Raw genomic sequence first — 24,385 nt, 5'->3', positions numbered from 1 at the left:
GACCAAAATCTCCGTGTTTGGTAGTGATAGCATAAAATACGTGAGAAGAATCGGAGAAGATTTGCATCCTGATTGCATTACACCTACCGTGAAACACCCAGTTAGTGTTATGATATGGGATTGTATGACATCAAAAGGTGTGGGCAGAATTTGTGTGATAAATGGCAATATAAATGCCCAAAAATACATAAATGAAATACTTGAGCTCAAACTGAAGCCTTCCACACATGATCTTTTCCAAGATAATGAAGCATTTATATTTCAACAAGATTCAGCTCCATGTCATGTTGCTGCTGTGTGCAAAAAGTGGTTTCAAGATAATCATATTCCACTGTTGGAATGGCCTGGGAATAGCCCAGACCTTAACCCCATCAAAAATCTATGGAGCTGACTAAAGAAAAGTGGTTAGTGAGAAGCAACCCAGCAAAAAAACACAATTAATAGAAGCAATAACTCAATCGTGGTTTCACATTATAACAGCTGCAGAAGAAACTTGGTTCACTCCATGGGAAGGCATTGTAAGGCCATAATTAAAGCAAAAGGTTACCCAACTAAGTATAACTGACATGGTGAGAATTGTTGTATAACTCATTTTTTCTATGTGTTTCAATTTTCTTCTTTATAACTACTGTTCTAAAAAAAATTCCTTCATAAAAGTTATTGTATTACATTCTTGATTAAATTATCTTTCCATTGATATATAATTTTATGGTATTACTCCAAAAAAAGGTGGTGTTATGAGCCATCAAACCTCAAAAATGCACTTTCCCCAAAAGGTTTCCACAATTTTGGCCACTAGCGTACACAAAGGAGGTGAGTATGCAAAATCAAAAGTTTCTCTAGACAGGACAGGATCCTACAGAGCTTCACAACTTTAGCTAAGTGGTAGTACACGCAAATGGTCCCAGGCTCAGTCTCTGATATCTCAGGAAATGTAGGGCATGAGACCTTTAAGAGTCACTGATTGACTCAAAGAGAACATGATTTAGTTCATGATAGCACATTCACATACGTTCTAGACATTTTCAGTACAAATATAGGTTCATACAAACATGCTCTAGAGAGATATCTCCCCCATCTCCCAGTTCAGAGAGATGTTTGTCTACACATATGCAGACATTCTCCTACTTGGGGGGAACTTCATTTTTTGTAGAATCTTTGTGGGGAATTGGGGGGTTCTCCTGAGTTTGCAGAGCCTATATTATAGCATAATAGTGGCCTATTCTGTGGATTTTTTTTGATCTGCAGTGTGTATTGTAGAAGCTACCAAGAGCTATTCGATATATAAATAGTAACCATACACACAGAGGAGGGACTATAGCTCATACAAACAGTTCTGGGTTTAAACTCTTGTTAAAGAGTCTTGGGCAGCAGGTCTAAGACAAATATCATACTAGGACCTTGGACAGCTGCTGACTGATGGATCATTAGACAATACTTGGCCAGACAGAACAAACGTCATACTTTGTATAAAACAACTTCATACATTTACTATGACAGACTATTGTAGGGTAGAGGGGGTACAAACACATACGGTTTCTCCATTCTGGTGGAGAAAAAGGAAATTGTGGGGTCCCCTTTCAGCATCAACTGGACTATGCTGGAGATCATGAGCCCTGTGTGGACAAAAGTATTGCGGGATGGGGATTCTAGTAAAGAGAGGACTTAGTTGAAATTGAATGAAAAAGGTGGCTGGATCCACCATATGCCACCAAGGCAAAAATTCGCAACATTAAAAAGTGTAAATCTGAAGGTCACCATTGCCCAAGTGTTGCAGGTGAAGAGATTTTTCAGAAACTGAGATTCTTTCATTATTCTCTCTAAATGACTTTTCTCCAGCAAGTTGTAAGCAGTTGGCCCAGCCTCCGCCATCTTTAATAGCCATTTTAATATTGCTACTTGTGATATTAAATGTCACCAGGCCTCTGGATTTAAAATGGCAGCTTGTATTGCAACCAGAGGACTTCCAACAGTTGCTGAGTCCCGCCCGGGAGACCCCGGCATGAATGGAATGCCATATAGGAATGTGGAGTGATTAGAGGTAATTGGATTTACAGTCTCTCCAGCCCCTAAGGAATCCAGTGCAACAAAGGTCTTGTAGAGTCATCCCCACTTCACACATTCCTTTCCCTCCTTCCGTGATGAGCTCTCCTGTCCTTGATTGAGGAGCTAATCAAATTACATTCATAAGTTTGTACAGTTGTTCCTGGGATAGTGCACTTCCCACCTAAATTCATCAACTTAGCTCCAGTGGACTTCATTAACAAACTGTCTTTTTTGTGCAGCGCTAGAACAAATTTTGCATTTCCTTTCACACACCCCAGCAGCTACCAATCAAGGTAATCAAACTCTTTGTCAAACCCAGGATCTGACCACTGGAGTCTTTGTTCTAACGGCTAGGTGGGTTCTCCCACCTCAGGGCACGTTTTACCTATAAGGTAGGGCCCTGGCCCATTCAAAGTGTGCATGCCTCCTGGCTGTTCCCCTAGGGTCGCTTCAATAAGCCTCTCTCTCTCCATACACGCTTACTGGATCCAAAGCGCTGTTCCCTTGAGGTTTGCCCTAAGCCTCTTGCTCTCCTGGCCGAGAATGCTGGCGTTTGAAGCTACTCTCTTCTCCCATGGACTGGACTACTCTTTGAATAGGCAGATATACTTATTCCCTCCCTCTATGCCTAACTTCTGGTTAAGCTTCCTAGGATGCTCTGTGTGTGTGTGTGTGTGTGTGTGTGTGTGTGTGTGTGTGTGTGTGAGAGAGAGAGAGAGAGAGAGAGAGAGAGAACCATTTTAGCTTGTAATTTTGTGTGTGTATGTGCATGAAGTCTTGTTATTTAATAAAAGTTGTTTCACTTTAAGCACCAGCCTCGTTTGTTACAACAAAAGGGACTCCGTAAACATCGGAGATAGATCCATGCGGTTACCAGCCTCTCGCATAGCTGTCTTCCTTCCTTGCTAATTCCCCCCACAAATTCTTTTACATGCAAGGAGACCAATTCTGGTAAAAAACAAAGTGTTTTTATTGTCTACTTAAGCCAAATATAAAACAAAAATATTAAACACAATTTTACCACAAAGACCGTTTATTTTTAGAAGACAAGTTCTACAGACAAGCCAAAAGTAAAACCCAAAACTGATTTTATGTCCAATAGCTACAGTTCCACTTTTTTCATATGGTATTAAAACATTCAGCTGTTGTTTTGTTTACATGGACTTGTACTTACAAACAGTTAAATCACTGTTTCTGAAATTATACTTCTTTGAAAAAAGCATTACAAGGCTCCTACTTTAAACTACTTTCTAGTATGTACTATGCAATATAATTAAGCTACAGGCATTAAAGGTAGACTGAAAAATCCTGTGCTGACTATATGAGATGTAAAAGAATGTAAAAGAATAAATGGACACTAATATAAAAGAATACACATATGTAAAAGAATAAATGGACACTAATCTGGCATTTTAAAATGGCAATATCCAGAAACCACTGGGACAACATTTCACTATTCTCCAAAAGCAAGCAACTGCTGAATTAGAATTCCATCAAGAAATCTGACAGCATCTCCAAAGAACTTAGGATTCCTTAGCTATATCAAGTAATCAATTTAGCAAAACCAGAGAAATCCAATTACATCTAAATGTTAGTTCATTATATCTTGTCCTGAACTTCCTTCATTTCATGGCCTTTTCAAAACCTTTTTCTTCGTAACATTGCATATACCTACCAACGCATCACCAGTCCAATCACTTTTCCAAAATAATCATTAAAAATTAATGCTTACTAACAGAATATTCCAAGATTTTAGTGGAGAGGAAGGGACAGGAGAAAGAACATCTACAGTGCCTTATACCAACACTCTACTGCTGCAGAGAACCTTCCAACGGCTGCTGCTCTCACTTTTTCATTATTTTGTTGACAGAGCAGCCTCTTGAAGAAACTCCAAGTTCTAAGTTGCAATAACCATGAAAAAGCTGAAGTACTGGACAAAGGCAAAAGGAGTAGGTCAAGCAAGCCTTTATTGGCATATATAAAATATAAAATTTTAAATACAGCGACTCCATACAAAATGAGATTAAAATACAGATAGGAGCAGGGCAACAGTGCAGCAAAACCAATACAGAATATTACTTGTCAGGGCGTATAGCCATGGCACTGTAGAGAAACTTAGCTACTATTTCAGTTATTTCCCCATCTGGGTTGTCAAGCAGGAACTGAACCTTAAAATCATCAGAAAACTCTGAAAGTTGGACTAATATAGGATGTAGAATATCCCAGAGTACATTGCCTTTCTGGACCTTAAGGGAGCCTTTGACTCTGTCTCAAGAGAACTTCTCTGGGCAAAGCTCGAGGGGATGTCACTAGATAAGAGATTATCATCTCTTGTCAAAAGACTTTATTCATCAACGTCTTGCCAGGTCAGATGTTCTTCCTTTGGGAGACTCTCACCCAGGATTTTTATTAAGAAGGGGGTTAAGCAGGGGTGCATTTTAGCCCACCATTGGTTTAATCTTTTTTTAAATGATCTTGCCCCTTTTTTGTCACTGGTTGATGGTCACAGGCCTAGACTTGGCTCCGTTTCTATCCCTTTGTTATTATATGCGGATGATGCAGTTCTTCTGTCTTCTTCCCATGTTGGATTGAATCGATGGTCGTTGTGGATTTATGGATGGTTGTTGTGGATTTGTGGATTGTTGTGGATTTGTGGATGGTTGTTGTTGGATTGAATCGTTTATTGAACCGTTGCCTTGAATACTGTGTGACCAACAGACTGGAGTTGAACTATGAAAAATCTAAGGTATTGGTTCTTCCCAATTCAAGGAAACTGTATAACTGGATTGTCAATGGTAATAGACTTGAACAAGTTAAGCACTTTAAATACCTGGGTGTCTATTTCCAATCTAATGCTAGTTGGACCTTCCACCGTAGGATGGCTATTAATACAGCCAAAGTTAATGCTGCAGTAATATCTCGCTTTTATTTTTCTGATCGAGGTAACCATTATGTGCCTGCTGCTCTTAAAGCCTTCAATGCTAAAATTGGAGCTCAGTTATTGTATGGAGCCCCGCTCTGGATTGATGCTATTGACAATTCAGTTGAACGTGTTCAATCTAACTTTCTGCGTAAGATCATGGGGGTTCCTATGTGTGTTCCATATGCTGTCTTATGCTTAGAGTGCGGTCAGAATCTGTTGGCCACCAAGGCATGGCTTCACACAATCAAATATTGGCTGAAACTCCATTTTAATTCTGATACCCCCAGTTATACGTACCATTTATTATCTGAATTTGCCAACTCTAGTTGGTCAGCCTGTATTGAAGCTAAAATAAGTTCCTTGAACTTATCTATAGAATCTTTATCCCTGCTATCTGAGTCTGAGGCCTTCTAAAAAATAAAATCCTGAACTTAAAATCGAAACAGCGATTACAACCCGAGAAAAGTGAAGAGAAGGTAAAGATCATTATCTTCTGAGACGGGACAGATTGATAAAAACAGAGAGGAAAAAAAAGTAGATTTTTAAACTGCAACAGACTAGTGAAAAGGAGGGGAAGACTCGGCAGGAATTGAATTTAAAAAGAGACTAAGTTTAAAGAAGTTATTAAAGAAATGGGACTATTGTTTTGAATACCTGTGGCTTTGGAGCTGTGAGAAAAAGACACCATCGCGAGATCTGCTGTGGGAAGACGGGAGACAGGAAGTGCGTAATAACAATAGAGTGGCTGGAGAGAAGCGGCCCTTGCTGGAGGGCAGGAAGTAGGGAATCGCCATTTTTGAAAGGGGAAGGGTCGCGGCTTCAGCGGAAGAGGAAGTAGGCCATCTTGGATTACAAAATCATAGAGAAACCATAGAGAAAAGACGCCCGACATTTTGGACTCTTTAAAATTTAATTTCTATAAGAAGACCGGGACATTTAAAATAGAAAAACGTTAAATTTTACGCCACGGAGTTAAGGAAGAGAGCGGATTCGTGGGAGCGAGCTAAAGCAAGCCCCACGATGTCAAAAAAAGAGTGGCAATCGGCAATAGAAAACCTGGATAAAAACCTGGACAAAAAACTTTTAGATATGATTAAAGAACTTAAGGACACGAAATTGGAGCTGATAAAAGAGGTTAAAGAGGTTACACAGACAGTAAAATCGGAGCTGTCAGAAGTGAAAAAAGGTATGGAAACAATACGAAGTGAATTACAAGGAACGCAGCAGAGAGTTAAAACAGTAGAAGACGCGATGGAGAATTTAGCAGACACGCAACAAACAGAGATGAGATTGGTGAAGGGGAGAATGTCAGTTGCAGAAACTAAACATATGGAGAAGCAGCTACGTTTTCGTGGCTTGCCAGAAGTGGAAGGAAAGTCAGCGCAAGAACAGATGACTGAGGTGTTGGCTGAGTACCTGGGGAAGGAGGAGGAGGAAGTTGTGGCTATCCTAGATGTGGCATACCGTGTGAATTCGAGAATAGCAACCCAGAGGAAACTACCAAGAGATGTGATTGTGCAGTTTACAACACGAAATATGAAAGAGAGGATTGTGACAAAACAGTTTCAAGATCCATTGGAGATTGATGGCAAGACGATTATTATAATGAAGGAACTGCCCAGATCAGTGTTACTGGATCGGAAAAAATATAAAGTGCTAATTCAGATTTTGAAGGAAATGAAAATCAGGTACAGATGGGAGTTACCGGAAGGAGTGTCCTTTGAGTTTGGAGGGGCCAAAAAACGCATCAGATCTGAGCGAGAGATGGAGCGATTTATTAAGGACAATGAAAAAGACTTACCAACAAGATCATGAGTATGGAGTGTAAAGTATTATCTTGGAATGTAAATGGACTAAACTCACCGAATAAGAGGAAAAATACTTTTCACTGGCTACTAAAACAAAAATGTGACATTGTTTGTTTGCAAGAGACCCATATCAGAAAGCAGGATGTAAAATATTTAAAATCTGGAAAATTGGGCAAAGAATATGTAGCGGCCTCCAACAAGAAAAAAAGAGGAGTGGTGTTGTACATAAAAGAGGAGCTACAGCCAAAATTTGTTATGAGAGATGTGGAAGCTAGATTTGTAGCAGTGGAATGTATTTGGAATTTAAAGAGAGTGTTGGTAGTCGGACTTTATGCACCTAACGGTGCAAAAGAAAGCTTCTTTGAGGATTTAAGGAAGCATTTAGACGATCTTGCATACGACCAGATAATTCTTGCTGGAGACTTCAATGGAGTGACAGACTTGGAACTAGACAAAAAGACTACAACGGCACAAAAGAAAAGAGGACTATTACCAAAGCTTTTTTTTTAGTTGATTCAACAAGAGACTCTTGAAGATGTATGGAGGAGAGAATATCCTAAAAGCAGACAGTTTACTTTTTATTCTGCAAGGCATTCTACATTATCAAGAATTGATATGATCTGGGCCTCAAAAGACTTAGTATTATGGACTAAGGAGGTAGAAATAATGCCTATGGTAGGCTCAGATCACAACCCAATTATGTGGAAATTTGGAAAAAAGAGAAAAAGGAAAGCATGGAGAATAAATGAGGACTTGTTACAGGAAAGAGAGAATATGGAAATACTGAGAAGAGAGACAAAGTTTTTTATACAATACAACGTGAATAAAGAAGTACCAACCAATAAAGTTTGGGATGCCTACAAGGCGGTTGTAAGGGGCATACTAATGGACTTAAATGGTAGAGCAAGAAAGAAGAAAGAGGAGAAAAGACAAGAGATTGAGGAGAAAATAAAAGCCAAAGAAATACAGCTAAAAAAGAGACCAGGGAAAAAGAAGGTATACCAGGAAATTAAAATACTTCAAGAACAGCTAACAGCAATGAGCAATAAAGAATTGGAGTGGAATCTCAAAAGACTGAATCAAAAAGCGTTTGAGGGTGCTAATAAACCTGGGAAGTACCTGGCATGGCAATTGAAGAAGAAAAGGGAAAAGAAGATAATAAATAAAATTTGCGAAGATAACAAAACGTATTTGGAGCAGGCTACCATTAGTAGAGCCTTTTATAAATTTTACGCTAAGCTGTATAATAAAAAAGAAGTAAACAAAGAATCAATAGCGTCATATTTGGAGAAAACCAAACTTCCAGAAATCTCGGAAGCTTGGAGAAATAAGTTGAATAGTGAAGTAACTGACGAGGAAATAAGTAAGGCAATACAATCTGCAAATCTAGGAAAGGCGCCAGGGCCAGATGGACTTACGGCTAAATTCTATAAGACAATGGCTAATGAACTGGCACCACTCCTAAAAGAGGTGATGAATGGGGTTTTAAGGGATCAAAGGATTCCAGAAACTTGGAGTGAAGCGAATATATCATTGATCCCAAAAGAGGGCCAAGACCTGACTAACGTGAAAAATTATAGACCTATATCGCTACTCAACAATGACTATAAAATTTTTGCGAAGATATTGGCGGAGAGATTGAAGGGGTGGCTCTCGGAAGTCATAGAGGAGGAACAAGCAGGCTTTTTGCCAGACAGACAAATAAGAGACAACTTAAGGACAGTGATCAATGCTATTGAATATTATGACAAGCGTTGTGACAAAGAGGTTGGTTTCTTCTTTGTTGACGCTGAAAAAGCGTTTGACAATTTAAACTGGGACTTTATGTTTGCCACTATGGAAAAGCTACAATTGGGAGAAAGATTCATCAGAGCAATTAAGGAAATTTATAGAGACCAGACTGCAGCAATTGTGGTGAACGATGAATTGACCAAGAAATTGACGATAAGTAAAGGAACAAGACAAGGTTGCCCGTTATCTCCATTGTTGTTCATTTTAGTATTGGAGATTCTGATGATACAAATACGTCAAGATGATGAAATTTGTGGAATAAAAATAAAGGACTATTCATATAAGGTCAGAGCATTTGCGGATGACATAATGTTAATTGTAGAGGACCCATTGGAGAACATGCCAAGAGTGATAGATAAGATCAAGGAGTTTGGAGACTTGGCAGGTTTCTTCATTAACAAAAAGAAGTCAAAGATATTATGCAAAAATATGACTAAGCAGAAACAACAATTGTTAATGGAAACAACGGATTGTGAAGTAACAAGTAAAGTGAAATATTTGGGAGTCGAATTAACTGCAAAGAACATAGATCTATTCAAAAACAATTATGAAAAACTATGGACTCAGATAGAGAGAGACTTGATTAAATGGAATAGATTGAATTTGTCATGGTTGGGCAGGATTGCAGCAGTTAAGATGAATGTGTTACCAAGAGTAATGTTTTTGCTACAGACAATACCAATCATCAGAGACTCCAAACAATTTGAAAAATGGCAGAGGAAAATATCAGATTTTGTTTGGGCAGGCAAGAAGCCTCGAGTGAAAGTGAAAGTTTTACAAGATGCAAAGGAAAGAGGCGGAATGCAACTGCCCAATCTGAGACTTTATCATGATGCAATCTGCCTAGTTTGGTTGAAAGAATGGATGACATTAAAGAACAAGAAACTATTAGCCCTAGAGGGATATAAAAAAATATTTGGATGGCACGCATATTTATGGCATGACAAAGTAAAGGTCAACTCGATGTTCCTGCATCACTTTGTTCGGAGAAGTCTATACATAATCTGGAAGAAGTACAGAATTTATCTACAAGAAGGAACCCCTTTGTGGGTGGTTCCATATGAGGTGATAGACCCGAGAGCTGTTGATAATGAACAACAATGTTTAACGTATAAAGAAATAACTAAAACTGAAGCATCCAAACTTAGAATAAAGACACAAGAGGAACTATCACCTAACTACGATTGGTTCCAGTATAGACAGATCAGAGACTTATATAATTCGGACTCTGTAAAGGGAGGTATACGAATAGAGAATTCGGAACTAGAGCAGACCCTTCTTAAAGAAGATAAGAAAAGAATATCCAAGGTATACCAAGTACTGTTGAAGTGGTATACCGAGGATGAGATAGTTAAAACACAAATGGTGAAATGGGCTATAAACTTTAATAAAGAAATAACAATGGAGGCATGGGAATACTTGTGGAAAACTACAATGAAGACAACGACATGTATTAATATCAAAGAGAACATTTATAAAATGATCTATCGTTGGTACATGACACCAAAGAAGATTGCGCTAGGGAATTTGAATACTTCTAATAAATGCTGGAAAGGTAAGAAGCATGAGGGCTCCCTCTATCATATGTGGTGGTCGTGTGAGGTAGCCAGGCAGTACTGGGGGGAAATAATAAGAGAAATGAGTGAAATTTTACAATTTCAAATTAATAAGAACCCAGAACTCCTGCTACTGAACTTGGGAATGGAGGGAATTCCAGCCCAACACAGGACGTTGATATTTTATATGACAGCAGCAGCTAGACTTTTGTATGCGCAAAAATGGAAAGTACAAGAAGTGCCAACTATTGAAGATTGGACTTACAAATTGCTGTATATGGCTGAAATGGACAAGATGACAAGAAAACTGAGAGATCTGGACTCAGGGCAGTTCAACACAGACTGGGAGAAGCTGAAACAATACCTGGAGAAGAAATGGGAGGTGGGAGGAAAACTGTGGCAGTTTGAGAACTACTGAAGTATTGAAGTAGAGGGGGGAGACTTTACCGGGGGGAGAAGAGATAAATGTGAATTAATAAGCAGTCAGATTAATAGATTGACATATATATAGATATATATAGGTTAACAAACAGAACATAGAGAAAATAATTAATTATAAGGACTAAATATAAGGAGCGATTAACTAACAATATTTTCTTTTTTTTTTCTGACAAGTTTTGTACCAAACTGAATGTCTGAAGATATAGATGGGTCAAATTGATTGACTACGTGAGGAGAGATATATAGAACTATTATAAAAAGATAGAATGAGTAATATATATAGAGAATAAGTCAAATTGTTTGATATAAACGAATGTATGATCTATATGGTTTATGATATATAGAAATACTTGAAATTGAAAAATTGGGATAAATTGTTTATCTAAGATGGAAACAAAGGCTTACAGTTTGGGCATATAATGTTAAAAATAGTTAAGGATGTACTGCTTAGAATAATGGAGAATATATATTTGTTTTAGATAGAGGAAGCTAATAAAAGTAAGGGAAAGGGGATAAAGGGTTGGAAAGCTGTTGGAAGTCAACAAAAAGGGGGGGGAAAGGGAGGGGGTTAGAGATGAAAAAATTGGGGAAAATTGAATGTAAATGTGGAAATAATGGATTCTAACCCAATAAAAATTTTTCAAAAAATAAAAATAAAAATAAAAAATAAAATCCAGTCTTTTGGGATTTGAGTTACAAACTCTCTATAGTTCTGCTAATAGAACTTGTTCTCCCCTAAACTTGGGGATTGTCCCTAATGTAAAGTTTTCCAGCAGTATACCTTCACCAACTCCTGGCTCCCAATTTATGTAGAGCCTTTTCTCCTGCCAGATTTAATGTTCTTCCTTCAGCCATTTTATCTGGCAGATTTCATGGGATTCCTTATTATGGCAAAAGGAGTATTTCACAATATGAACCCATGTATTATAGCCACACTCATCCATTTATTTACAGATTTCTTTGGCCTTACAGCCCACCTAAAGAGAAGGGGTATCTCCACAAAAAATGGATGACCAAACACCCTGACCTGGATAACCCAGGCAAGCTTGTCAGATCTTGGAAGCTAAGCAGGGTCAGCCTTGGTTAGTAATTGTATGGGAGACCTCCAACAAAGACCAGGGTTCAAGAGACAGGTAATGACTTGCCATGAAAACCCCACCAGTGGTCACCATAAGTCAGCCATGACTTGATGGCACTCTCCACCATCAGGTGACCAAGCAATCAAGGAGTTGTTTTAATTGGACAAAGTTTCCCCTAACTTTCATGCCCTGAACACAAAACTGGATGTAACTTTATTGTAAGCTATTCCACCTAGTAAACATTATATACAAATAAAGCAATTATTATGCAACACACTTGTTTTAACAGTTGAATGCGTCACATTCTATATTACCATTTCTTTGATTCTGCAGACAAGAGTTTACCATTTTGCAAACATTTTGCCAATATGGGTTGGGGCTGCTGGTTTCACCTTCCAGATCTAACAACCCCTGTATCACATTAACTATTCCTTTCAGAAGCAGCTTTAAAGTGGGTGCATGGTCCATGATTGGGTGGGCGTGGCAGCCACACATTTCACACAGCATATGATACACTGTATACATACAATCTTCCCGCATTTTTTTTAGGGGCAAGGATCATACAAATCATCTACATATACACCATCACATATTACATTGTGGAAATGATAGAGGGACATAAATGTTAAATAATCTGTTCTCAACAGATTTTGTAATATCAGCTTTCCGAAAAAAAGCCACAGACACTTTAAGGAGAGAATAGAAAATCAAAAAGAAATTCCAACAATTGTTTTTCTTTTCAGAAAGGTGTCTCATCAAACACAGTATGAAAACCAGTGAGGGCAAAATCTGCCATTTTGGGATGTCACAGATTATTTTTATTCCAAGTCATATTAACTTAGAAAAAAAGCAGAGTCTCTACTGATTCAATTCACTTAAAACATACCAAATTTAACAAATATTGATGGACTGTACTATTTTGAACAGGTGAAGAACAATCCAACAAAAGCGGAGTTGTGTTCAGAAACATAAATTACACTGCTTTGAAGTAACGTTTTGTTATTGTATATAAAGATGGTTTAACAAGGAAATATTGGATAGTCATCAGTATTGCGATGCAATGATAATACTGAGAAACAAGTGAAGTGACTAAAGCTACAATCCACACAATGCTTTCCTGAGAGTAAGCCCAACTAAATATAATTATACTTATTTCTGAGTAGACCGGTTTAATATTGTTCTCTAAATTAACCATGGCAATTGTACCAAAGCCATGGAAGGGACCACATCCATCTAGCATGTTAATGTTAAGGTTGGCATTGCTGGTTACATATACATATCAAAGTACTAAAATCCTTATTTAAAATGTTTATATGCCCATCTTTCTCCTGAGCATCTCAGGACTCAAAGTGGGTAACAACAATGGAAAAATAATTTTATAAAACATTAGAAACATTAAACATTAAAATCATCTCATATCACTCTTCTGTAGGTATTTCCCTGCTACCCAGGCTCAGACAGCTCCAAAAGATCTTCAGAAAAGCTGTTTTTCAGCATCGCTGAAAAGCCAGGAGAGTAAGAGCCCTCATCTCCTCTTCTGGGAGGCTGTTCCAAAGCTTACGGTGGCCAATGAAAAGGCTCAATCTCAGATTGTTGCTGCCAAACGTGCTTTGAACAAGGGGGGTACTGACAGTAGACCCTGCTGGGAAGAACAAAGCTGCCAAACAAGAACATGCAGGAGAGGTAATCCTTCAAGTATGTGAGCCCCATAACATGAAAGCCCATATGGTTTTTCTGTCCAGACCATCACTGTTCTCTTGGATCTTACTACAGCATTCTTCAAGAACAATAACTAAACCTGAAATTGTGCTGAATATGGTTACTCATCAGAACCAATAACACTACAGTCTTTGTCCATCTTTTTAATTAAATCAATTATGGTTATCTGCTTTATCGTTCTCTTGAAAACATTAATTGCATTCAGAAAAATACTATTTCAGTCTTCTTGATCAGGCTGGCCCTTTGGTAATGGTTATTTTTCAACTAGGACTTTGTTTTTGGTCTTGAAAAACACGATTTCTAATGGGAAAAACTTCATAACCTGTTTTCCTCTTCCCTTTGGACTTATTTCTTGACCAAGCATATCTTCTGGTATGTTTAAGAAGCTGGAAACGCTGAAGAATTTTATCATTTAAGTTGTTACAAGATTCATGAAACAAAAATAATTGCAGAGACACACGCAACAGTCCTATCTTTTTACGTAAGAATCTTCTGAAACAGAGAACCACTAGAGCTGGCTATAACACCACACAAGAGGAATTATGCCACCCAACAAAATGCTTGGCATTAACTCAGCTGTGTATGTCTGAGTATATGAAAGAAAGCTCAGAGGCTGAGGTTTTTCTGTTCTTTACATTAGAATTCTTACAGATTTAGTCATACTTAGACTAACAACACTGTTTTGTTGTTGGTTAGCTAGCTACCAGAGAAGGAGGTGTACATATATCTGATAGAAACAGTAACTAAGAAGCACTGAGCTCTTCAAGCCAGTGAGATGAAGAGGTGTATGGAAGCTGCATGACTGTGAAGCAGAAGAGCACAGAACTACATAATAACCTCAATTCTCCTAGTATCAAATATCCAAGAACTACTATGCTTAATCAAACTAAATGTTATAACGCATTCAGCAGTGGCCAGCCAGATAACCAGTGTGGCACAGTGGTCAGGGTGTTGGACTAGGATCTGGGAGACCCAGCTTTGAATCCCCATTCTGCCATGTAAGCTTGCTGAGTGACCTTGGGCCAGTAACCCACTCTCAGCCTAACCTACTTCATAGGGCTGTTATGAAAAGAAAATGAAAGAGAGATTAATAATATAATGATTAATGATGTAAGCTGCTTTGGATTCCAACTGGAGAGAAAAGTGGAGTATAAATGAAGCACTTATAAATCTAGGAGACTCATAAGCAAAGCTCCAGGTGGTTATTCTTGTTAACTTCTTGTGGGAGAGTAGGGGTGCGGACCTGGCTTGCCTGGAGGCTGGACAAAGCAAAGTTCATTAATTGACTCTTACATTCTCTATCCCTCCTTATAAGGCTATTTTGAGGTTAAAATGGAAGAGAATAGAATGATATAAGGTGGGATATAAATGAAGTAAATAAATAATAAATATAACTGAATATTGGGAGCAGATAAAAAAATAGGGAGGTGGGAAGAGAAAGAGAAGAAGGGAAAGGTTAGGTCAACGAGGTGCCTCCTATGAGCCTTAAAGGTTCCCCACTGCGCATCTGCAACTGGGCTTGGTGGCTGCCAATGCACAACTCAGCTATTGTTTTCCCAGATAGAGGCTTCTTGGGAGAAGGAAAGACAGAACACTGAAGACATGGGGGCAGATAAAGGTAAGCTGGCTGGAAAGAATAGAAGGAAGCAGCAAAAGAGGGGAGGCTAACAGTACTGATAGGGAAGGGAAAGAGGAAATAGTGAGTGAAAGGTTAAATGAGTCTCGTCCTTGCAAGTCCTTGCAGGTGATCCCCCCCCCACACACACAAATGAAATAATAGCACCAAACTGTCACTGAACATGCGAACAACATCATTGCTAATCACCGAACAAACACAACACCCCTTATAGATTCAGGAATGGGGATAAAGACTACCGGGCAAGACTTTTCAGAATACATTAATCTAACCGTCTTCCAATTTATAAGTTAAACACTAAACCAGAAAGATGTAGAAAAGAACATAGGAAAGATAGTTTCCACCCTTTTCCCTCGCAAAGAATAAAGTAGAATACTGATTTATTTTATTTTATTGGCAGCACTGTTAGTTATCTCTAACTTCTTCAAGAGGTAATTAGTAGGTTAATTACTTGGGAATGCAACATATTTTTCGTTTTAAAAGTTTTGATTTTGCCTATGCAATTTTAATTTTGGACTGGTCTCATTTCTTCAGCTAAAGATGTTTTCAACCAACTTACACATAGAATAACAGCTTGCCTAGTTCTCATTTCCATGGTCTAGTCATATAATAGTATCCTAACAGCCACTACTGAATCAGCAGTATCTCACAGCTCTACTGTGCAGAATGAGTATCTGCTGGTCACCAGTTGCATCTGGTCACTAGTTGCACCTTTAAAGAACTAAGCTGATTTGCCAAGCAGCAAAACCAGAGTGACCTGTAGACTATTGTAATACCCTCTTCATGGGTAGCCTTTGAAGCCAACTTGTAAACTCCAGTTGGTACAGAATGCCACAACTCAACTACTATCAGGAGCTAGCCAGAGTATACATATTGCATGCATTCGCCAGTCACTCTATTAGCTACCTATCAGTTACCAAGTTTAATTCATGGTACTGGTTATCACCTACAAAGCTCTGCATGGCTCTGGACCAACATATCCACAGGACTGCCATGTCTGCCACTCTCTACTGTGATAGCTGCAACTCATCTGAGCAAGGCCTTCTAAACACTATGCAAACAGGTAAGATTAATAGCTCTCCGTACATGTACATTCTGTTGTGGCTTTAAACTTGTGGAAATACCTGCCTGTGGAAGCCAGGAAGGCTCCCACACTTCTATGGTATTATTTCCACAAACTGCATAAAATGCTCAGAAGACATTTTTAAAGGAAAAATGGCTCTAATACATAGCAATGATTCAGGACTTTGCTAAAGGAACAGGATTGCAGTTGATTCCAGTGTTTAATGTATGTTTTCTGCTCTTACTACATTGTCTTCTACATTGTCTTGCTCTTCTACTACAAACCAATACTCATATGAAACCATCTTCTACTTTTGTAATTCTATTTTCTGCATTGTTTGTGATATGTCTGATATCTTTCTTTTTACATTTTTTTAAAATTTTGTAATCCTAGTCCTATTATATTGATTATATTGTGTGATCATCCTTGAGTCTCAGCCAGAAAGGTAGGGTATCAAGTACAAAAATAAATCTTAATGTTATCAATGGACTATTATACGCTTGTGTCCTAGTAACTTTTTGTTTGTGCCCTCACTCTATGCACCACCCCACCAAACACTCCTATACATTAATGTAAGTTATAAGAATTTTGTATTTAATATTAATTAACTATAAATGTTTTAATTACCAGAGTACCTCTAACATGTAGGGCTACTTCTACCCACCACTGTTGAACCTTAGCCAGTCTTTTTGTATTTGGAGAGGACTTCCCACTCTGCCTTCTCACTCTCTCCTTAGCATGAGGCACAGCATCTCAGGCCAATGACCAGCCACAAGTCCTATCAAGCAATGGCCCACTTTTTTGGAACATCACAAAGTGCCACACTAGGGAATGATGCTCAGAAGAGCTCTGGGAGACACACAGCCATATGTGTTTCCAAAGCCATTCAGTCAGTATCACTGTACTAACAATAAACTAGCTGGCCTAGAGATGTAAAATTTCTGAAAAATGTTAAGCCATGCAAAGGGACAATGTTTTCTGTCTTTTTCCCCCTTAAAAAAAAAAAGCATAGATTTTGGGGTGGAATAGGCAATGCTTACTTTGGTATTAAACCTAAACCTATTTTGCTGCATAAAATGCATCATTTATAATTTAGCTGGCATATACAATTGTACTCACTGGAATATTTATGGGCTTTTAAACTATAAATCTTTAGTTTTCTACAAACAAATTTACTAATATACCTAACAGTTGAAAGTGAGCTGCAAAGTGCTAGACTAATTTTTGCACAGCTCTCTTACCCAAACCATGGTCTCAGTATAAATTGGAATCCTGCATACTTGCAGAATGAGTTCCCTCGCGTGTACTGTGTGACCATCTGAGACAAAGTCAGGCTGGGAGAACTCAGATCCTACACATTAAAAATACTAACATAATTTGGCCCTTAGATATCCTGAAGGGGGATACAGGTCAGGATTTCCAAGTCATTCCCTCCTCACTTCGGGATCCCGATTCGGGATTCGTAAAGAAAATGCCCCCCCCCCAGGCTCCCGGAAAGCCGGGAGCAAGTTCCCCATTGAAAATAACGGCCGAATTTTTACGAAGCAAACCCGAATCTTTCCGAAGCGGGTATTCCAAAGTGGCTTGCCGCTTCAGAATCCCCTTTATTCCGAAGCGGTTTCCCGATTCAGGTAAACCCGAATCAGCCTGGCCCTGCACACCCCTACTCCTCACTCCCTCAGTACTCATATAGCAAACTTCACAATTCTGTGTCTATCAGTGCAATCCTAAGAAAAGTTACACCAGTCTATTGAAATCATTTGACTTAGCATGGCATAACTCTTCTTAGGATTACACTACAAGTGTGGCAGCAAAATGCAACTCACACACAGTTTAGGGCCCTCTGCATGAGGGACTCCCAGATACAGACAAATATAAGAAAAAGAGGCCACACACTCCAAAGCCGTCCAATTCACATTATGCCTGCTTATTTTTCTCCAGGAGCAATGGAATGTTGAGATAGCTGAGGATTAATTTCTCAAAAAAAGATGAGCAAAAGGATAAGGGAAAAGTGCTATGCTGAAGCCCTTAACAGTCTCCCCTTAGAGGGGGAGATTGAGATAAAGAGGAATGGATACCCCAACACTTTGAAGATAAAATAGGTCTAGTAGGTAGGATTTTTTAAAGGAAAAGTGATTCCTCAGATCTAACCATATCCAACACACACAGCCCAATGGGTTAAAGGCAGAGTCCTGAACACTTATTGTATACTGGAACAGAGGGTATAGGAAACAAATATCCAATTTCACCTTCCCCAAACTCTCCTATACAACATGAGGAAAATGATTTGCCCCAACACACAAACACATACACACATGTAAGCGCACGTACATACATACACACATGCACACACACTATCTATAACAATCAGGTTGAGCACTAGTTTAGTAATGTCCTGCTCCCTTAAATTGGAACCACAGCAGTCAGACCTTTGCACCACCACCACTCACAGAACAAGGGCATCTTCATGGCACGATTTCTGACATCATCACACCATGATTCCATTTTTGTGATGCGATGACGATCAGAAATCATACCATGAAGATATCCTCATTCCATGAGTTTAGTGCTATGTTGAGACGTGTGAAAACGGCCATAGTCGAGGGGGGAGGGGTTAAGGAAAGAAATTTTATTTTACAGAATTTTTAAAATTGTTCATTTTATAGTGTATTGCTGTCCTATTGTTATCTACCTGGGGTCTCAATTCTGTCAGAAAATTTAAATAAAATACTATTTTCTGTTACTCAATATTTTATTTTATGCTGATTTCAATTCTTATATCATGGCTTTTATTTGATGATGAGGTATCTTTAAGATTTGTTTAAAAAGATACAAATATTGTAATAAATAATATAGTGCTGAGGTTCAAAGGTAGATAAACAGGAAGCTACTCATCTAGTATAAAACTAACAGTCTCATGATATTGCCTTATGGAAAAGGAATTTTATCAGTTGTTTATTTCTCCTGCCCCCCCCCACACACACACAGCAACAGTCCCTAAATTTTAAAGATTTAATTGAACTCTCAGAGTTTGTTTCTCAATAAACAAAAAATATTAGTAGCATGATATATCTTAACAACCTGTATAACCAAAGAACAGTTATCCAGTATTAGCATAACTTTACAGAAGCAGAAATTTACATCCACTGTTATGTCTCAGACAATTACAAATATTTACAAAAATATGTATAATTCCTCAAGGTCATTTCCAAAAAGTGATGCAGTGATCAGGTGTTCTCAATTAAATATACTGTTTATACTTACTGATCAATATATTCTGCACAAAGTCAGCATAATTCAAACATGACACTTGTTTACATAGTTGAAAATCTGTATATAAAACAAGGTTCACACTCCAGCGCAAGTTAAGTAGAAATCTGGAGCACATACTTATGTTCCCCCATTGAAGTCAATGGGGGAAACAGTGTAGTCACTGCACTCTAAATTCGCTGAAATCAACTCTTCTTAGGAGTGAATTGTTACCGTATTTACTCAATAGGAAGACTACCCTAACTATAAGATGACCCGACCAAAAGATGTTACACACAAAAAGTTTTTCAGTACTGGACATATGTAACTTGTATGCATATTTAAGATAACCTCCTCTTTTATGATGACATACCTGAAAAAACCTAGTTTTGCATTTGAGCATATATTGTAACTAAACTTTGATTTGACTAAGAATGATAAATTAATTGTCCCAGAAGGTATCTAACCACATCACAGCCGCACAGAAAAGATCTAGAGAAGCATTTTAATATGTATTTGGGTTCCACAGCATGGATGAACAAACATGTTGCAGCAACTGTGATGGAGACTATACAGGTACGGGACCAGTTGAACAACAGGCCACGTAGGAATGCCCCCTTAGAACTGATGGAAGACAGGAAAAAACATTTCACTCACAATAGAGATGAAAAATCTAGTCATCAACTAGCCAATACAACATGTTAAAGCAAACAAATCCTAATTTAAACATTTAACTGTAAGAACCATAACCCCTGTAAGTGCCAATATTTTAAGATGGAGCCCCACATACACAACAAAATAAAAGAGAGACTTGTACATCAGAGTTAATCTCCAAATTCTAGTGCTCCCTTATGCGGATCATTCCTTATTTCAATCAAGTTTCAGACCCCTTTGGGGAGAGGCCCTGGCTCAAGGGTAAAACATTTGCTCTATGTAAATAAAACCAGACTCAAGCTCCAGCATTTCCAGCTAAGGGTCTCTAGTAGTGTTTGAGAGGACTTTTGAGAGATCTATGAGAGTTTAATGTGTTGGTCCATAGACCTCCTGCCCTCCACAATCAGCTGAGAGGAGGGGGAAATGACAGGAAAAATCAGCACTGTGCCAAAGAATACCCAGAGGTGATGTCACTATGCTGGCACCACACTCTAGGATTCTACCAAAACTTGTGATGTCATGCCCCTGTCCCCACCTCCCTTCCTTCCCATTGGTTGGCAACTCTATCTGTTGGCAATAAGAACAGATTAACTGGACCAATGGTGTATCAGTATAAAGTACTTCATACTTCCAACCCCATTGCTGCTTATTTAACATTTTTATTATGAATATGATTTAAGGCTTCATCATGCACATTTATTAGGAAGTAAGCCTCCTCAGACTTCCAAATTAGTGTACATATGGTGCATCCTTAAAGCATATTCATACCAACTCCCAATTCAATATGAAAGCTGGCTATACTAGTATCATAACCGACTTATGCCTTTTGTAGAAGATTCCTTTGCTGTATTCTAGATGAAATACCCTCTGCACTTGAGAACTGCAGTATTTTGGAAAAGGGGGAAGCAAAGAGAGGCTGCAGAGTCACAGTAGGTCATTCCAAACTGCGTGTGCCTCTTCCTTCTCTCCATTTCAGAGAAAAAGGAAGGGGGGGGGAGAGGTAAACAGAAATCAAGATGTAAGTAACGCACTCTCCTCCTCTCTTTTGGATACCGAGAGAAGGGGCCGCCCTTGCAGGACGCCTTCCCAGGACGTCTCTTCCAATCCACTCCAAGCTGTTAACAAGGTTCAAGGCTCAACCTTCTGCTGGTCCATCTCGCCCCCCCGCCCCCGTTAGTTAAAGGCCCAGAGAATGCATAAAAAAGATGACACTAGGGCAACAGGGGGAGGCAAAAAGCAAAACTGGCGAGAGTACCACAGGCAGATACAGCCAGCCCTTCGCCCTCCAGGTTCCACCTCCACAGCAGGAGGAAGAGAAAAGGAACAGACAGAAAGCTCGCACCCCCCCCCTCCCCCGCCGATCTTCACACGGGACGCGGGAGGGGGACAAGAAAAAGTGACCGCCCCTCCCCCTCTTCAACCCTCTCGCCCCTCCCCAGTCAGCTTCAATGTGCTTCCCCCGCACAGCCCCCCCCCCTCCTCCCAAGCAGGCCACCGCCAGGGAGAGACCGAGCGAGACGGCGGCGCAGCCTGTTTACTTGTCAGCCAGTCGGGATGTTTTCCTCTTCCGCGCTCGCTCCGTCTTACCGTGGCTCTGAGCCCGGCTGGTTGGGGGGCGGCGGCCGTGCTCCTGCCGCCGCTTTCCCCCCACCTTTGGTTGTGGCGGAGGGTCCCCTCTCAACCCTCGGCGCCGCTCCCCACCGCCGCCACAGCGCAGAATGATGCCATCTCACGGCGGCGGCGGTAGCGGCGGAGGCTCTCGCTCGCCTCCTCTCCCGCCCGCCACTGGCGGCGCGCGCCCTAACCGCCGGAGCAGGAGGAGGGCCCAGCGCGAGACAGCCCCGACGGGAGGGAGAGAGGGGGGGGAAGAAACGGGATGCGCATGCGCGTGTATGTACACACGCACACACAAGGAATGAAAGCGATGGAACTCGTGAGAGGAGGAAAGAAGCAGCCGTTTGATTTACTGCTCCGCTGGAGCGGAGGTCCTGGACTGTACCAATAGGGGGGGACGGGACGGGGGGGTACCACCGCGAGTATACTTGTTGGTAGCATGGATTTAAAAAAGAGAGTGAGGGAGCTAGAGCTGAACCAACTGGGAAGAAAAGGGAGTTAACAGTGGCTTTAAAGACGAAGAAGCGAGCATAATGAGTTTTTTATTGCTTTTTATATATTTTAATGGGGCTTTTACAAAAATGCTTACAGCTATTAAACTCAACCCGCTGCCCCATCTGACAGGAAGGAGTGGTCTGTTAAACAACAGTGAGTTGTAGTAACTTGAGAAAGCTTCGCGTTTGCCCGATCCGGCAAAGCTGCTAAAAGCTCCAGTTGACTATTCCGTCTTGGATTTTTCTTTCCTCCAATTTCGCTAGACCTTTTTTTTTTTCTTCAAGAAAGGGGGGCGGGAACAACCCTAAAGCAGAACCAATTTTAAGCCTGCAAGCTAAGAACATTTTTTCTTAGAAGTAAGGTCCACTGAATAACATAAGATTTACTCCTGAGTAAACCTGTTTAGGATTTGCTCCCTAAATGTATGTAATCCCGAACACACGTGGGTTGATTTCACACACATGCAACTGTCCTATAGAGAGTCAGACCGTATTAAGGTCAATATTGATTGGCAGCGGATCTGCAGAGGCTCAGGTAGTGGACTTAAACTGCAATCCTAAACAGAGTTACTCCAGTCTAAGCCCATGGAGTAACTCTGTTTAGGATTGTGCTGTTAAAGTCCTAAACTGATCCCTGTGTCACAGCCAATCCGAGTTCTGTCTCCAATTTTACACGCAACAGGGAACTGCAGCCAGTCACAGTTCCCTGACAAGCTTCCCGTTTCTTATTATACATATTTCTAAATTTCTTTTGCCACGTTCACGCTTAATAGACGTAGACAGGAAATCTTGAATGTTCAGCTAAGAGCTGCTTGAAGTGGTTTTCAATGGTGTTGACTTCCCATAAACATGTTCCAGATTGGGCAGCCCACTGTTAAAGAATGCATCCTCTCTGCAAAAAAGGTGACCTTCCACAGCTGCAATTTTTAAAAATTTAAATCATTTCTATCCTGTATTTCTGTCCAGGGCAGGTTATCTTAAAAACTATTAAATTGCAAAAAAGAAGAAGAAGTCATCATCCTTAACAGCATCAGTTCATTAGCATTAGTTAAAACCAACGCTGCCAAAACTGTCGCACTTCTGTTTTGTTGGAATTACTCTCTAACATATTATAGCTAGCACTTGAACTGATTGCCTTTTTCAGATCTAGAATGGTGTATCAGATTTTACAGAACTCTGAGCAAGAATGGAAATGGGCCAGTGAAAGTAATTTGAGGCTGGAACTAGCCAATGGCCATAATCAAACCAGCAACAGTGTCTGGCTCTCACTGAAGAAACTGAGGTGTGCAGGCCCTTTAGGAGCTTGGGAAGCAGTAGCAGCCCACCATTAAGTCTAGATTCACTTGTCCCAGAAGTGAAATCAGATCAATGAGGTTCCGCGGATGCATTTTCATTCATGTAATTTCAGCTCTAATCAAGATGTATTGTACCTTTGCATCCTGACATCTTCCTTTGCCACCCTCCTCTCAGCCTTTGCATCCTGATGCTCTTCTTGGTGACACCCCACTCACCTGGCTAGAATATAAAGCCTGAGGGATCTCCATTCTGACTCATATCTGAAGAAGGGAGTTCTGACTCTTGAAAGCTTACACCCTGGAAATCTTGTTGGTCTCTAAGGTGACACTGGACTTAAATCCTGATGTTCTACTGCAGACCAACATGGCTCATCTCATCAGGGCCACATGCAGCTCAGCTCATCAGGGCTGCACCTTTTCTCTGTTACAAGGAAACATAATTTGCTTCATCATGCAGCAATCTCACTTTTTAAATTTACCTCAGACTTTAAGAAAGCTTACATGCCAAACCATAAATCTACTCGTATTTAATGTATCTCAAAGGCCAAGGTGCAAAGAACCGAAATCTAATTGTGCCTGTTTGATACATAACTTTTTTGAACTTATGAACTCTACCTGTTACGACACACGGTTCATTTTTTTAAAAAAAAATTAGTAAAGGCAAACCTCTTTTAGTTTGTCTAAGGGTTTAGAATAAAAGTACTTTCAAAAGTTTGAAATAATAGACCAGTAGCAGTAAAAGTAAAATGATGCAAAACCAAATTATTCATAAAGGCTTTTGTGTTGTAGGGAGGGATCTCAGTTGCTCTGCTAATGAGTTAGGGACCATAGACTTCACCCATAGACTTCACTATGTTGCCTAATGTACTATCTTGCAGCTGTAAAGGAGAGCCAAGCTGTAAAACCAAGATGCCTACATTTCCCATCAAAACTTGAGGGAAGCTGACAAGTGTCCAACCTGTGTCAGGCGTCACTTGTAGCTTGGCTCTGTTGCTTTAAATATGTGCTCCTATGTCA

At 39.7% G+C, this 24,385-nt stretch overlaps 1 protein-coding gene across 2 annotated transcripts in view; it reads right to left on the bottom strand.

The window, feature by feature from the left end:
• WWP1 (WW domain containing E3 ubiquitin protein ligase 1) overlaps nt 1–21,762 on the bottom strand; it is a 90,533-nt gene extending 68,771 nt beyond the window's left edge. For both annotated transcript variants that reach the window (XM_054984500.1, XM_054984501.1), the window contains exon 1: nt 21,553–21,762. The gene's annotated coding sequence lies outside the window, so the exon portion shown is untranslated. The remainder of the gene's footprint in view (nt 1–21,552) is intronic.
• Between the last annotated feature and the right edge of the window lie 2,623 nt (nt 21,763–24,385).

Source organism: Eublepharis macularius, chromosome 7 (genome assembly GCF_028583425.1).
Source record: "Eublepharis macularius isolate TG4126 chromosome 7, MPM_Emac_v1.0, whole genome shotgun sequence".
Classification (NCBI taxonomy): Eukaryota; Metazoa; Chordata; class Lepidosauria; order Squamata; family Eublepharidae; genus Eublepharis; species Eublepharis macularius.
The sequence above is the reverse complement of the archived record's forward strand: the minus strand, read 5'-3'. Positions and strand labels throughout refer to the sequence as shown.